The sequence below is a fragment of the Sturnira hondurensis genome, unplaced genomic scaffold (assembly GCF_014824575.4).
Source record: "Sturnira hondurensis isolate 20B ecotype Veracruz unplaced genomic scaffold, ASM1482457v3 Scaffold0008640, whole genome shotgun sequence".
Classification (NCBI taxonomy): Eukaryota; Metazoa; Chordata; class Mammalia; order Chiroptera; family Phyllostomidae; genus Sturnira; species Sturnira hondurensis.
In genome coordinates this window covers 17,414,241-17,428,429 of record NW_028081271.1, presented here as the reverse complement: position 1 = coordinate 17,428,429, position 14,189 = coordinate 17,414,241, and positions in this window count along the sequence as shown.

Sequence of the window (14,189 nt, the reverse complement as noted above, 5' to 3'; positions counted from 1 at the left end):
ATTCATGTTATGTTTACTTTCTTCAGTAGTTGACATGTTCAGCACTGTACCTCCCTCCCAAAGAGCAGGTTCTCATTCCCAGCATGCTCTCTCCCCACTCTAAATACAGACACACTTGTAACACACAATTGTTACAAGTGGACAATTGGGGGAAGTTCCTAATATTTCTTTTCAGTTTATTTACTTTCCTCTTTGGGAAACACCCAGGGAATGAAGCCTTCACACACCTGTGTAAGCACCAGTCACTGTTTACAGAGCGACTGAGCACTAAGGCATTGAGTCTACCCAGTGTCACTGGAACTCAGGACACAACCCCTTTTCTTCCCCAGGGTATCTCAGGAGGGCAAGGGAGAGTTCGCTAGAGCTCCGCAGAGTCTCCTGGGATGGGGCACAAAGCAAGGAGTCTGGGGTAGGGCGGAAACTGGATTCCTTTCAAGGCAACAAATCCTGCCTCTTTCTTAGGGCAGATCATCACTCACTGTGGGTGATAAAAACTGGGGCCCGCCATATGTCACAAAACTTAAACATCAGTGGATTTTTGAAAGATCCTTGGTTCTGTAGGCAGTATACAGACCAGTACACATGAAACTCCATTTCCTAAGTTAGACACCCACCGAAATGACTGAAACTAGACATTTTAAAATAAGGAGTAATCAATCTGCTTATACTCTTCACACCAGACTGCAAGGACATTCCGTTAGTATGATGCAGATGGAATGAAATTGAGGAGAGCATGACCTGAGGAAGCCACATTAAATGTGAAGGACGTATATGCCTGGGAAGGTCATGGGAATGACCCCAGGAAATTAACTTTGTCAACTCCCATCAGGTTAAAGTAGTAGGGCTGTGGCTTTACTGGTGTACCTTGGGGTAACGGGGAGCTGGAGGGCACTGTGAACGGGGATCTGACACCAGCACTCACTGCTAGGAGTAAACCAGGCTTCCACCGGCCACGAAGGATGGAGCGCAGTCCTGCCTGGCCACGGTCAGGAGATCCACACCAGGGGAAGGGATGAGGCAGTAATCCAACTAATTCTCGAAAACCACACTGAACAGGCAAGTTCCCCCCAGTCCTTCTTTGGTTCTGGTCACTCTGGCCCAAGCTGCTGAATCTCTCAAACTTTCCCTTCTTTCATTAACGACTGAGAAATTTGAAGTGTATTCAATATCGTCGCTGAAAGAGCACATTGAAATTGCCCATCTCTGAAAAGCATAGATAAGCTTTTCATACATAAGCAAAATTTTGGAGAGACAAAGTGATTCTCTTTCTAAGAAAAAACATCACGACAAGATGTGGGAGTACTTATTTTGAAAGTTTTCTTTTAGTAGAATCTGGACAGAAGCAGTCAAGAAGAGGGGGGAACAAAAAGCCCAGCCCACATACAGTCCACAATAAAAGCAGAGAGAAACAGTCAGGAGTGCATAAAAAACACATTGGTAAAATAAAAGCTTGAGAAAAGTCTCCTAAGACTTAAAAAAAAAAGAATAAGAAGGTAAAGATTAAAAAGTGAAATGACAATGAAGACAGCTAAAGGATGGACAATATGCATTATATGAACATCAGAGACCAAAGTAAATAGGAAAAAAAGAATTACCAAAAGGAAAAATAATTAAAAACCCTCTTTAGGTGAGAAAGTGATTTGAAAATACCCAACCAGTTCAGCCATCTTTAAAAAACTAACCGAAAAGTATATTCCTGCCAATCAGCAACTGAATACTTGCAATGCTAACCTTCATTAACAGTCCTAGATAACTGTCCCAAGCATGGCATCGTGTAAAATTCACCCAGCCTCTTCTTGTACACAGATGTATAGGGGAAACAATGCTATAACTCAGAAGACTTTTTAGTGAGTACGAAATCAAAACAAGTAGAAAAGATGGATAAACCAAAACATTAACCACATCACAAAGAAGCTGGAGAGTCATCTCAAAAGATGCGCGGCCCTGCCCGTGGCTTCAACGGTTTGAATTCACTGGCAAACGCACCTGGACCTGGAGAGCGCTTGCCACTGCCACAGGCCACGCGGGACTCCTGGCACGGCTGGCCTGGGCGCTGCAGCCTGACAGGCCAATGGGTTACCTATCAGCTATGCTACGTCATCGACCAGGTTCCAGGCCCATCTCGCTTGCCCCAAAACAATCCTTACCCCCCCCCCAGAAAAAAACACACATAGAAATAACTTAGAAACCTTCCACACATCTTGCACATGTTCTAGCACATGTAAACATTCAACACTCAGAGAGAGAGCTTATTGTGCCATCATCGTGTTGCTGTGCTCCAGGTCAGCAGCCCCTGTGCTGACAGTCTGTTCCGAACACCTGAATCAGTATTTTTGAGTGAAGTGATTAAATAGATATACACTGAAGCCTTTATTTCCTGCAAATAAAATTTAAAAAGAAGAATTTTATTTTAAATTTCTGTGGAATCATTGATAAAAACATCGATCCTGTATTAAACCACAAAGGACATCTTAGTCTATCTCTATTCACTTCACCTTCCAAAAAACCTAATCAGAATTTACACATATCTTATTTCTCTGTCCATATGCCTGTCCCTAATCCCCTGTAAATTGTAAACTATGTTATTTACCACAGGGCTTGGGCTATAAAAAATTAAAAACCACAAATGGAAACTATTTAGTGTAAAAATAGACTGATTGACAGATATAGATATATAAAATTTAAGGATACGAACAAAAGTACAGTTAGAGACAAATCGAACTTTCTATACAATCTCAAGACAAAATGGGGTACGTCCCAAAGCACTGAGGTGCGAAGTTCCTCTTCCAGGCTGATGAAAATACTTGTCCTGAATCCACCTGTCATCGTCATCTAAGCTGGACACATGCAGGTCTGTCCACACACGTGCAGCCTCGCGCAGACACCAGAAGTCCCGGACCTCACCCAGTATTTGCTGACTACAGGTCTGTCTGTCCACACACGTGCAGCCTCATGCAGACACACTCAGGCGCAGACACCAGAGGTCCCGGACCTCACCCAGTATGTGCTGACTTATGTGGGTTATAAATTCAGTGCAGCCAGAGAATCATCTTCCCTCCCTTTTGAAAAAGTTTCGTTTCTTTGGGTAGGACTGCTGGTCTGCCAGACTTCTACAATGGGTTCTTAAGACAAATCCTTCTCTGGAGATTTGCAAAGTCATTTGAAGAAAACAGTTGACTCTTGGCTTTGCACCCTGGCAGTCCTTTGGCATTGTGGTTTCTTTAAAAGCTCACAATGACACCACAATGGGAAGAAACCTATACATTGTAAGGACTAAGAAAGATTTTACCCTTTAAATGCCAGCTGGTAACCAACAAGCTCTTCTGAACTTGACAGATAGGATTCAGGATCCTCAAAGGTTAAAAAACAAACCTCTCATTCAAGCCATAATTATGCTCAGTCAGTGGAAGTAATAAATGAGCCCTCATTCCTGAGAAAGTTAAAAAAGAAAAAGAACTAGAATAAATTGATGACAAGTTCATAATAGGGATTGAAATGATACGAGGATACCTCTGACAAAAATAAAATGGTCTGAGTGTTCGTTAAGCTCCATATTTCTCCATGAGTTATAAACAAAATTTACAGTGTGGGTGTTGTATTTTTATTTAACAAAACTCTCCCAGACTCTGTGGACCCTTGGTAAGAGGTTTCTGATCCAATGGAAAAGCAACTGGATTTACATAAACCAAGAAACACCCTGAGTCACATTTTCAAATACTACCAGTCTTGAGTAGTTATGATAGGAAAGTAAAATATTAGCATTAAGTTGAGTAGGTCTTTGCTGAGTTTTAGCTAGTAGTTTTCTCTAGCTTTTCCGGGGGAAAATATTTCTGAAATCAATCTTTTGGGCAGCTTCCCAAACACACAGGAAACTCACTAACACTGTGTTTCATAGCTGAATTTAGGTAGACACCCAAGGAAGCAAGAGAGATTACTTAAATCCCATAGAAGCCTTGCTATAAGCTTTTTCGTCCTAACAAGATTCGATGTAGACAACCAAAGGGAAAGTTGGGGCAAAGAACTTCGGTACTTAAATCTCGCCTTTGGATAGTTTTCTTCATGGTTGTACGTGTGTATGTGTGTGTTATGATGATGAGCAACTGAATGATCCTAAGATACATAAATCGCCACACTTTCCTAATTGTTTGAATGGACCTAGTTGACTAATTCAAGCAGTGTTCCTGTTTGATTTTGTGTCCCAGGCCTTTCAAGACTCGGGTCTGTGAGGAAGACTGTAAGGCACTTGAAACTTAGTTGCTATAACAATGCTGTAGGTTGTGTTAACTGATGGTGGCTGGCACCAGTGCAAAACCAATAGGAAGCCCCAGGCTGGGGTGCAGCGAGGAAGGAAAAACTCCCCAGTAAACAGCTCAATAGCCATAGTGCGAGACTGAGAAACCAACAGGCTGTGAGGGCCTGGCCCCTCTCCTGCTGCTCAGCTCTGCCCTCTGTTGGTCTGCTCCACTCAGCTCAGGTGAGACATCTTCAGTGTTGCACCTTCTTTGGGGGGGGGGGGGGGGGGGGGACAAAGTCCCTGGTGGAAAGAGAAAGTGTACTCCCAGAGCCGAGGGGAGCAGACACATAGAAGTCTCCACCCCTGATCCCTGATTGGTTTGTCCTCATGCAAAGGAGGGCTCTAAACCTTGCAGTCTGATTGGTCCAAAAGGCACTGTCCTGATTGGTCAGAATAGTGCTGCTCTAATTGGTACCTAAAGAAACTGATGGGGATGAAGCTGTAAAGCTTAGATAGAGAAAGGTCTTAGTAGTCATAGTAGTACTCCAGGAATTCTTTTATATGGGCTGGCTCGGAGGGCAGAAACACAGTGTAGGCAGGCAGTTCAGTGAAGGCTTTTCCCAGAAGCATAGCTTGCTTGAGAGTCCTCTATCTAGAAATGGCCACTAGGCTCTGTGTTTTAAAATGTGAGCCCAGTGAAGGCACCAGGAGTGCCTCTTAGTAGGTATCTTCTTTCTCAGGGTCCACAGTTGCATCTATAATCCGTCTTCAGGGCAGAAGCACATGTCCCTCAGCTTTGGGGAGCATTAAGATTTCAAATGACTGACAGATTTCAGCTGAGCGCTTCTCTTCCAATAATTGCTCTAGGCCAAAGTTCCTCAAACTTTGTCACTTCTGGGAGCCTTTCATGGCACTCCATGAATTAAAAGAGTTATACCCAACCTACCATTTACAAGTAGGTCAAGCCACTTAATGAGTATTCAGGTCTTAACCTCTTAGCACCTACCAGGCACCACAATTTCCAGCCTTGGAAGATTAGACACTACCATCCTCATTTTCTGTTTTCAATTACTTTTCACATGGTACTCGCTTCTTTCTCATACTGACGGCTGGAAACCTGGTTTCGAAAGGGAAACTAGCAATCGAATGTGGAAACCAAAGTGTTTTGAGTTAGTTTTCTTCAGAGTCCCTGTGAACCCACCAGGGCGCCATGGGCCGTGTAGGTGGACAGTTTGGAAAACAGCCCTGGGTTGGTTTCTTATGCAAAGGGTCTCACTCGCTCCGAGTACCAGCCCCGCCCTGAGTAGCAGCCCCGCCCCATGGAGGCCAGGTTTGGTGACTGTGGGAAGCAGAGGGGGTGGGGGGGAAGACAAATAAGAATGGGGGATTTTTAAAGTCACAGGCACTTGCCTTAATTTGGGACCGGTCAAAAGGGCTGTTCTATTTTCACAGCTACAGTGGAATCACCTTAGGCCTCTGTTGCAGGTAGGCTGCCTTTGAAGTTCTCCCTCAGCCAACCTTGCCCCCTGCCAGTCCCCCTCAGTTGACTCCCAGCATGCTCCACGGGAAACCTCCTGCAGGTGGTCTGCATCCCAGCATCTGTAACCCAGGGAACCCAAGTGTGACAGCCACTTAAAAGAAACATCTTTTAAATGGAAGAAAATATTACATTCTCCAGCTAGACAACTAAACTCGTACTTTAAGTAACATTTGTATCATAAACGTTTCTTTTTCAGTTTGTTTTGGCCTGCATAAATACTCAGCAATTCAAATTCACTTTCCTTCTGAAAATTCAACAGTTTCAAAGACAGCACAGGATTAATTCTATTCCGCGGCTGCTGTGTGTTCCTGAGTTTTATTTCAGGGGTGGGTAGACCAGCCATATGTTACGCCCAACCGAGGCTACACAGCACGTGCAGCTCCAGAGAGCTCTCGCCCTTACTGTGCTTGCCACATATTTTTACCTGCAGCACCGTTACATACACACTCCTAAAAAGTGCTTATAACTCTAAGGATAAAAATATATCCTTAGAGTTATTATACAGACATATTCGTCCAAAGGGAAGCCCAATAAAGGGAGACACTTGTTCACCTTATCCCAGCACCTACAGCAGTGTCTAGACAATTGTCAACGCTTAATACATGCATTTGTTAAATGAAAGAATCTTTTAAATCCTGTTTTCACACTCTCTATAAGGATGGTTACTTTCCTGAAATACAAGCACAGGGCAGAATTTATTAATATCTCGTAAAAGATCCGTTGTGATTATTGCGATATATATGCATTTTAAAAACAAAGCTGGCCCAAACTGATGTGTTCTGCTGATGAGAGATAGCAGGAGACCATTCCCAGTAATGTAGTAACATATCCATAATGCTCTTAGAGGAACGTTCCGATGTTAAAAGATAAAGAGATAAATAGCGATTCTTTTTTATTTCAGTCACAAGCATGGTGCCACAAGTTGGCAACTGCAAGCAATGACTGCCCATAAATTTACTGTATGTTATGAGCCACTGTTTTAAATGGCCATGAAGCAGGTGTCTACTGGAGGTTCATAAAAATATAAATGAACAGTGCAGCTCTGTCTCAGATCTTATACTTCGAGATCTGACAAACACAAGGTTTACTTTTAACTTAAACAGGCCAAACCACCCCAACCACCACTGTAAGATAATTACGTAGTCTATTAATGTGCGTAACAACTAATTACGTACCACAGCCTATTCGAGTATTTATTATTATTATTAAAGCTATTCATAAGAAAAAAGCAAAAAAAACCACCACACGTGAACATCGTTTTCAGATAAATCTGTGGCAAACTTATACCAGTGGGCTTTGCATGCAGTATGAGAGGACAGAATAATATTGTTTACTCTCACTTGTCAAATAAGAAAGTTACAACCTAGGACACTTGCTGCCACTCACGAGGCATATCAGCCATCAAGTGAGGGTCCCCCAGGAGGACGGGAAGGACGGAAAACTTCAAACACCCAATTCTCGCTCCTAAGGCCAACGGACTTGGGCTACATTCTTAAACCGGTTCTACCATGATCGAGGCTTATTATTCAAATGCTCTTTTAAAGCCTAAAGTCATCATTTTTTAATAAAATGCCACAGATGTAAAGTCATACTTTTTAAATAAAATGCTACAGCATCATTAGGCTGAGTGAGAAAGTCCCTCGATGAATTAAAAAATAATCATTTATTAAGTATCCATAATGTGCAACACATAAATAAAACACAATCCTTTAAAGTTTAGCACAGACTTACACAGATAGGCAATCCATGGATTGAAATCAGTACAATAAATGCCTCACGTGTCAGAGAGGAATGATTTATTTTACTCTGTGGAATTACTAGCAGACTTTCCACTGGAGCGCACCTTTGAAACGGGCTTAGAAGACTAAATAGGAGTCAGTTCATCAGCCTGAGGAGATGTCAGGCAATCTGTGCCTTGGGCCAAAGCATATGCAAAGGTGCAGAGCTGTGAAAAGTTCATGATACATGTTTGTGGTCCGGGTGTCAAGTCCATGGTGAATAGTGGCGAGGAACGAAATGCAAAGTAGATAGAGGTCAAATGACAGTATCCAACAGATTATACTTTATCTCAAATACAACAGAGAATGCTCTAGATTAAGGGGGGATAATAAAAATGAGCATTTTAGAAATAGGTTTCTGGTACTGAAAATGAATTACTGTGGGATACCGGAAGGCAGCCAAATCTTGCCCTAGTACCTACTATTACAGGATTCCATCTTGAATTTATGGAGGGCTTGTTTTTCAATGTCTGTAAATCACTTTGGCAAACAGCACAATGATTTCAAGCATTTTGCTGAGAAATGATGTTTCCAGATCGAGAATGTTCACTGTGGAGGGGACATTTGGTGTGGAACAGGGACACTAGTATCTGTGATTCCCAGTCCCAGAAACTAACTCACTCTGGTTTTCCAATAAAGCCCTTTTTAAGGGTTTCAATACCATCTTAATTCCTCTTGTTTGGGTGAAAGTCCCTTTCCTACAGAACACAATGCTTCAAATTTATGCTTAGAAAGGATTTTATTTTTTAAACCGGCATGCCTGTGTTCAATTGTTAAGTAAGCTTTTAAATCATTTCAAAGTGAACCTAATGTAAAAGCCCAAATACTTCAAAAGTCAGAGTGGTCTATTGAGCAAATATTTACACAATCTTTAAAACATTCAATAATTATTCCGCCAGCCATCATTAGTTGTTTCTAAGATGTTAATCAGTCTAAAAACATGCTAACTGGAAACAGGGGAAGAAATGACCCTTGGAGAGAGGAAGCTCTTATTGCAGTAACTATCTGTCCAGGTGTCCAATGCCCTGCAGTTTAATATAATAAAAAGGAAGTATTTGTTAATAAAAAGTTTCACTATAATCTCTGATTAGTTCCACCAAAACCAAAGAACCTCCCCCCACTGTCAAAATTTTGTGTGCATGTACACAAATTTAATGATGTCCCACTGCCTATGAGCCATCCCCTTACACAACAAAGAAACCCTTGGAGGTGTTAATTCACACGGCTCAATTTGACGAGACCAAGAAACCCAGGAAACTACAATAAACCCATTTTTATTTCTTGATAGCACTGGCTTTATTTAGCAGCATCACACATACTCTTCCTAAAGATATATTTGGTTCCCAACACTAAAAACAGGGTGGGAAAAGCAGCTCAAGAGCTTAATTAAAAACAACCTTCTCCCCAAGCCTATCAGAACAATGAACTTCTAAACACTGCCTATGACGGCGCTTTAGAAAACAGTAAAACAGACCACCTAGGACTGAACTCATCAGTTAAGATGTCTGAAAACCATTTTCCATCCCTAATAAGGGGAGCAGTCCACACTCTGGAGCAGCAATGAGCCTCCACTGAACACACACACATGCACACACACGCACACACACGCACACACACGCACAGGAATCACTGTAAGCCAGGGTGCAATTCCCTTAAAAGGCGAAGTGGAAAGATGAGCCCTGAGAACCCTCCATTGAGGAATAGCCTGGGCTGGCTCTAGCGTAACAAACTGCTGTTTACTTTCTGGGTTCTATTTATGCCACATGCACATTGTTCATCATTATTAAATGATCCTTTTTTATCTCTCCATGACAGTTACATATTTTAACAGGTGACAGTTTGCCTTTCTAAGCAGCAAAACACTGGTTTATTAGTATGCTTGTGTGGCACAAAATAGAGTTCATTTTTTTTTTACTGAAATAACGGGAGGAAAGAAACATCAATTGTGCAGGGTTCGGAATAGCTCAATGGGTACAGAAGGCACTGGTAATAAATTAAGGTAGGTTTGCTTTATTTATGAGTCTTAGGTATTCTTTCCCAGTTGCTACTGTGCATGAATTTTAAGCGGGCCTTTGATAGCCATGTCCATCCGAAGCAGCATCATAAACTCTTACGGTCGTTTCCCAATTTACTGCTTCTCTGCAGTGAACTCAAGGGAGAGTGTAAGTCCACCACTCAGAAGATTGTCCCTCTCTCCTGACCAGAACAGTGCAGGCTCCCTTATGAAACGAAAAAGAGAGGGGGAAAAAAAAAGAAAAAGGGAAGAAACAGTCATTACGATGTCACCGAGTCACTGAAATGGCAAAGTATGTTCTTCTTCAGCTTTAGACTCAAGCAAACCTCAGCCCAACTCAACCTGGAGACAGCCTGCAGTGCCCCGCACGCCTTCTTGGAGCAGGGGCCTGAGGAATATCCTTCAGACTGGTGACTGGTGCTGTCATCCCCGGGGCACCCAAAAGAAGACACCATCTCCGGCAGATGGCATTTAAGAATCACAACAGCCACAGACTTTCTATGTCATTGTTCACATTTATATTTAATAATAAACATAAATAAGTAAAATCCTGCCTGCAGATGATTCAATCTTGTCGGTGCTTTGGGGAGGAGGCAAACAGCCCATCGTGCACAGAAGGCCACCATCTAGTACTGCCAACGAAGCCTGAGTTAGTAGATCATTTCTATAGCTGCTCATAGTAAGCACCTCATTGGGTAAAATATGGCCCCTTCGGATGATGGACTGCTCCAGAGGTGTCTGCAGCCTGTAGGTGCGGCTCGAGGCAAAGATAATGGGCCTGGTGGGGAGCTCAGTTATTTGTTTCTCACCCGACAGGTGAACTGTTCTCTCTGAATTTTCGAGGAGACATAACTACACTTGTCACTCAGGAATAATGCTGCCAAGCTCCCGATGCTTCTGGTTTCACTCTCGGGGGCAGAGATTTAGCAAATCCACGCCAAAGAATGGAGCAAACATTTTCTCAATTAAATCTCGAAGGAGGGACACCACTTACGTGTGTCTTAGCGTGGGCTTGGGGGAACATGATAATGATCGTTTCTTTTCAAGTAAGTTACAAAGAAAAAAATCAAGTCAGTTCCCAGCATCAGATAAAGCTGTCTTCTTCTTCGCCTGTGCGCTCCTCCCTGCCTCCTCCCTGCCTCGTCCACCTTTATACCAGTGTCCACACAGGAGCACCTGGAGGAAAGGTCTCATCCAAGCACTTAAAAAAAAAAAAAACTCAGGACCAGTCAGCTCTTTGCACTATCTTCTTGCCAAAGTTGCTTCTGCCCTTTGAAAATATGAACGCCCTTGAGTGATTTTTATATTTTCAAAGGGTAAAAGTGCTAAAGAGCACTTCTTTATCTCAGAGAGAAGAAAGTAAATCAGCCCGCCTAAAGTGTTCACTTGGAAGAGGTAAAAATGAACTACCGACGTGAGGGGGAGTTGTCACGGCACCTGGATTTACACCTCTAGTGCCCGGAGTCCACGGCTGCGTAACAGGACTGTGAGGTGTTGGCCTTAGCTCAGATCGCTGTGGTGTCTGTTTCCCGTGGAACCGACTCCTCTCCAAACTACTGTCACGGGGGGGGGGGGGGGGGTGAACGTCTAGCAGGTACAAACATCCACTCTGGACAATACCGTTATGTGGGGAGAACCTATGTCCACTCCCTCTCCCGCCCCATCCTTCCCAGCCGCCAGTCCCCACCCCACCAACACCTGCTCTCCCTGTTGGAGGCTTGTCCTCCTCGCTGCCTGGGTTCCCTTTTCTTTCAGGAGTTCACAGATTAATGCACGGCTGCTGCTTCTCTCCACCTTCCCACCCGACTATTAGAAAGTACGTTAGTTACAGAAAGGATTGGATTGCAGAACTTAAAACCTCAGAACATCCATCAGTTACCTCTCCCAAGGACATGGGCATTTTCCCTTTCTCCACGGAATATAAGGTTTTGTCTTCTATAACATGCACAGTCAGCCGTGGGAAGGAGGAGGAGTCTTGCCCCTCACTTATGCTGCTTGGAGTGTCCTCTAACTCCCGGACCTTTGTCCTCAGAATCCATCACTCATCTGCTTCGCCATCAGTTCCTCTGGGAAAACACCGACTTCCAAGATTTAAGGGCTCTTGGCTGTACTTGGGAAGCACCCTATGAAGTCTCATTCCCTCAGTTTCCCACAATGCCTTGTGAAGTTCATTCTGGCAGCTTCACCACGAGTCTGTAAGATTCCTGGTGACAATGACAGCAGCTTTCACTTCTAGACCCCAGTTTCCAGCACAGTGACTCAAATGCATGAGTAGTAGTCATAGAGAAAAATTATGCACCAGAATTATTTTAAGTACTTTGCATGTATTCATTTACTTAAGCCTCACAATACGACTATACAGGAGGTACAGTACATATCCGCATTTTACAGAGGAGACTAGCACATGGTGTCTGTGGTCATGTGGTGAATGATCACACAGTTACAAGAGCTAAAAACTGAATTCTAACGATCTAACTCTAGGGACTGTGTGCTTTGTCGCTATTCTCCATGGCCTCTTTCAAATATACATATACATTAAATATAGTCAAATGTTTTCTGGAAGAATTTTTTAAAATATTCACATCCATCGCTTACAATCTGTATGACCCAGGAAAAGTTAAACGCCTGCTAATTTCACTTCCTTCTCTGCATCCCCTCTGAGGACTAAATAAAAAGGCCTGTAATCTGGTGAGCACTATCACGGATGTGTTAAATACATGTTAATTCCCCTGCCCAAATAGCCACCCACTGATGGGGTTCGTTCTCTTAGTGAGTCTCAGGCAATAAAAGCTCAGTTAGAGACGCACATTACTAATTTACCTGAGGTGATCATTTGGCCTATATATAATATTTCCAACTTTGTACATCAACACACGCACACTCTTTGCCCGAAGCAAGGTCAGTCACACACCAACTCCATGGCAGAGGGCTATGGTTGCAATTTTCCCCTGGATGTACAGGAAGCATAGGTGAGGCCCCGAAACCAAGGAACATGCAAGTTAGGGCCTACTCACCAGCCAGCACAAGGCCCACAGAGCGGGCCTGCGGCCACCCAGGGCCCAAGAGCCAGCCTCCACCACTCCCGTGCTCACCTCACCATTTACAACAAACTACCAAAGGGGAAGGCAGAGGTAGCATTCAAGGACATCTGCATGACAGGAGAGACTGTAACCTATAAACTGCGGATACCCGAGACAACAGCCAAAGAGAGCACCGAAAGGGTGGGTGTTTCAGTGCACTTCTGCTCCGGGAACTCCTACCGTTCCTGGCAAGCAGGAAAGGGCTGAGAAAGCTGCTTTGGAAAACCAGTGACAGGTGCCTCTGAAAGGAGCATTATACCCCCAAAGTCCTGGACACTCATGGACGTCTTTATTATAAGGCTAGAAGGCACCCTGACATATTTTTAAAAGAATTCATGTTGTGGAGCTGAACTGACCTGTGCTCAAATCCCTACTCTTCGTATATACTTAAGCAAGTATATTTGGTCTTAACTTCCTTATCTGTAAAACAGGTCGTAATGCCAACCTCACAGGGTTGTGGTAGGGATTAAAGTGCATGCAAGCTGAGCCTCTAACACAACGAGTGACACATGGCAGACATTCACATTTTCATAGTTATCCAGCTAGAGCTCAGCTACTGCACAGATAAATATCCACTGCAAGTTGGTAACTACAAGGTTTGTCCAGAAAGTATCCAACCGCCTGTCGTACGTAGGACAACGAAGCCTCGGTCCCCTTCAGAGTAGGCGCCTTGAGACGTCACACAGATCCCCCAACTGCAGCACGATGTTCCTTCTGCTCTGGTAGCTGAAGCCACAAATTCTGCCACGGCATGTTCTATGCCAAGATCCTCATAGTGTCAAAATCTCAGACACTATGTCAGACAATATGTCTTTGGAGTCCCCAAGTCATATTCTAGTTCTCACACTGACAGTCGCTGATCTTTGTTGATTGTAGTCCATACATGTTCATCTCATGTGCTATGATTGCTGCAGGCCTTCCTGAACATGGATCACTTTCAACAGATTCTCAACCATCTTTGAAGTATTTGCACCACACTTTTATTTCTGCCGCACTCATTACATCATCCCTGAAAGGCTTCTGAACCATCCGAATAGTTTCCGTGGAGGAATGTTCAAGCTTCATGCAAAATTTGACGCACATTCATTGCTCTACTTGCTCAGCCATTTTGAATGCTACAGCCACACTGTACACATGCTCACTCAACACCATCTACCACCTCCACTGACCAGTACAGTGAGGTCATCATCATTCACACATGCACNCTGACATATTTTTAAAAGAATTCATGTTGTGGAGCTGAACTGACCTGTGCTCAAATCCCTACTCTTCGTATATACTTAAGCAAGTATATTTGGTCTTAACTTCCTTATCTGTAAAACAGGTCATAATGCCAACCTCACAGGGTTGTGGTAGGGATTAAAGTGCATGCAAGCTGAGCCTCTAACACAATGAGTGACACATGGCAGACATTCACGTTTTCATAGTTATCCAGCTAGAGCTCAGCTACCGCACAGATAAATATCCACTGCAAGTTGGTAACTACAAGGTTTGTCCAGAAAGTATCCAACCGCGTGCTGTGAAAAACAGACAGGTATTAAAG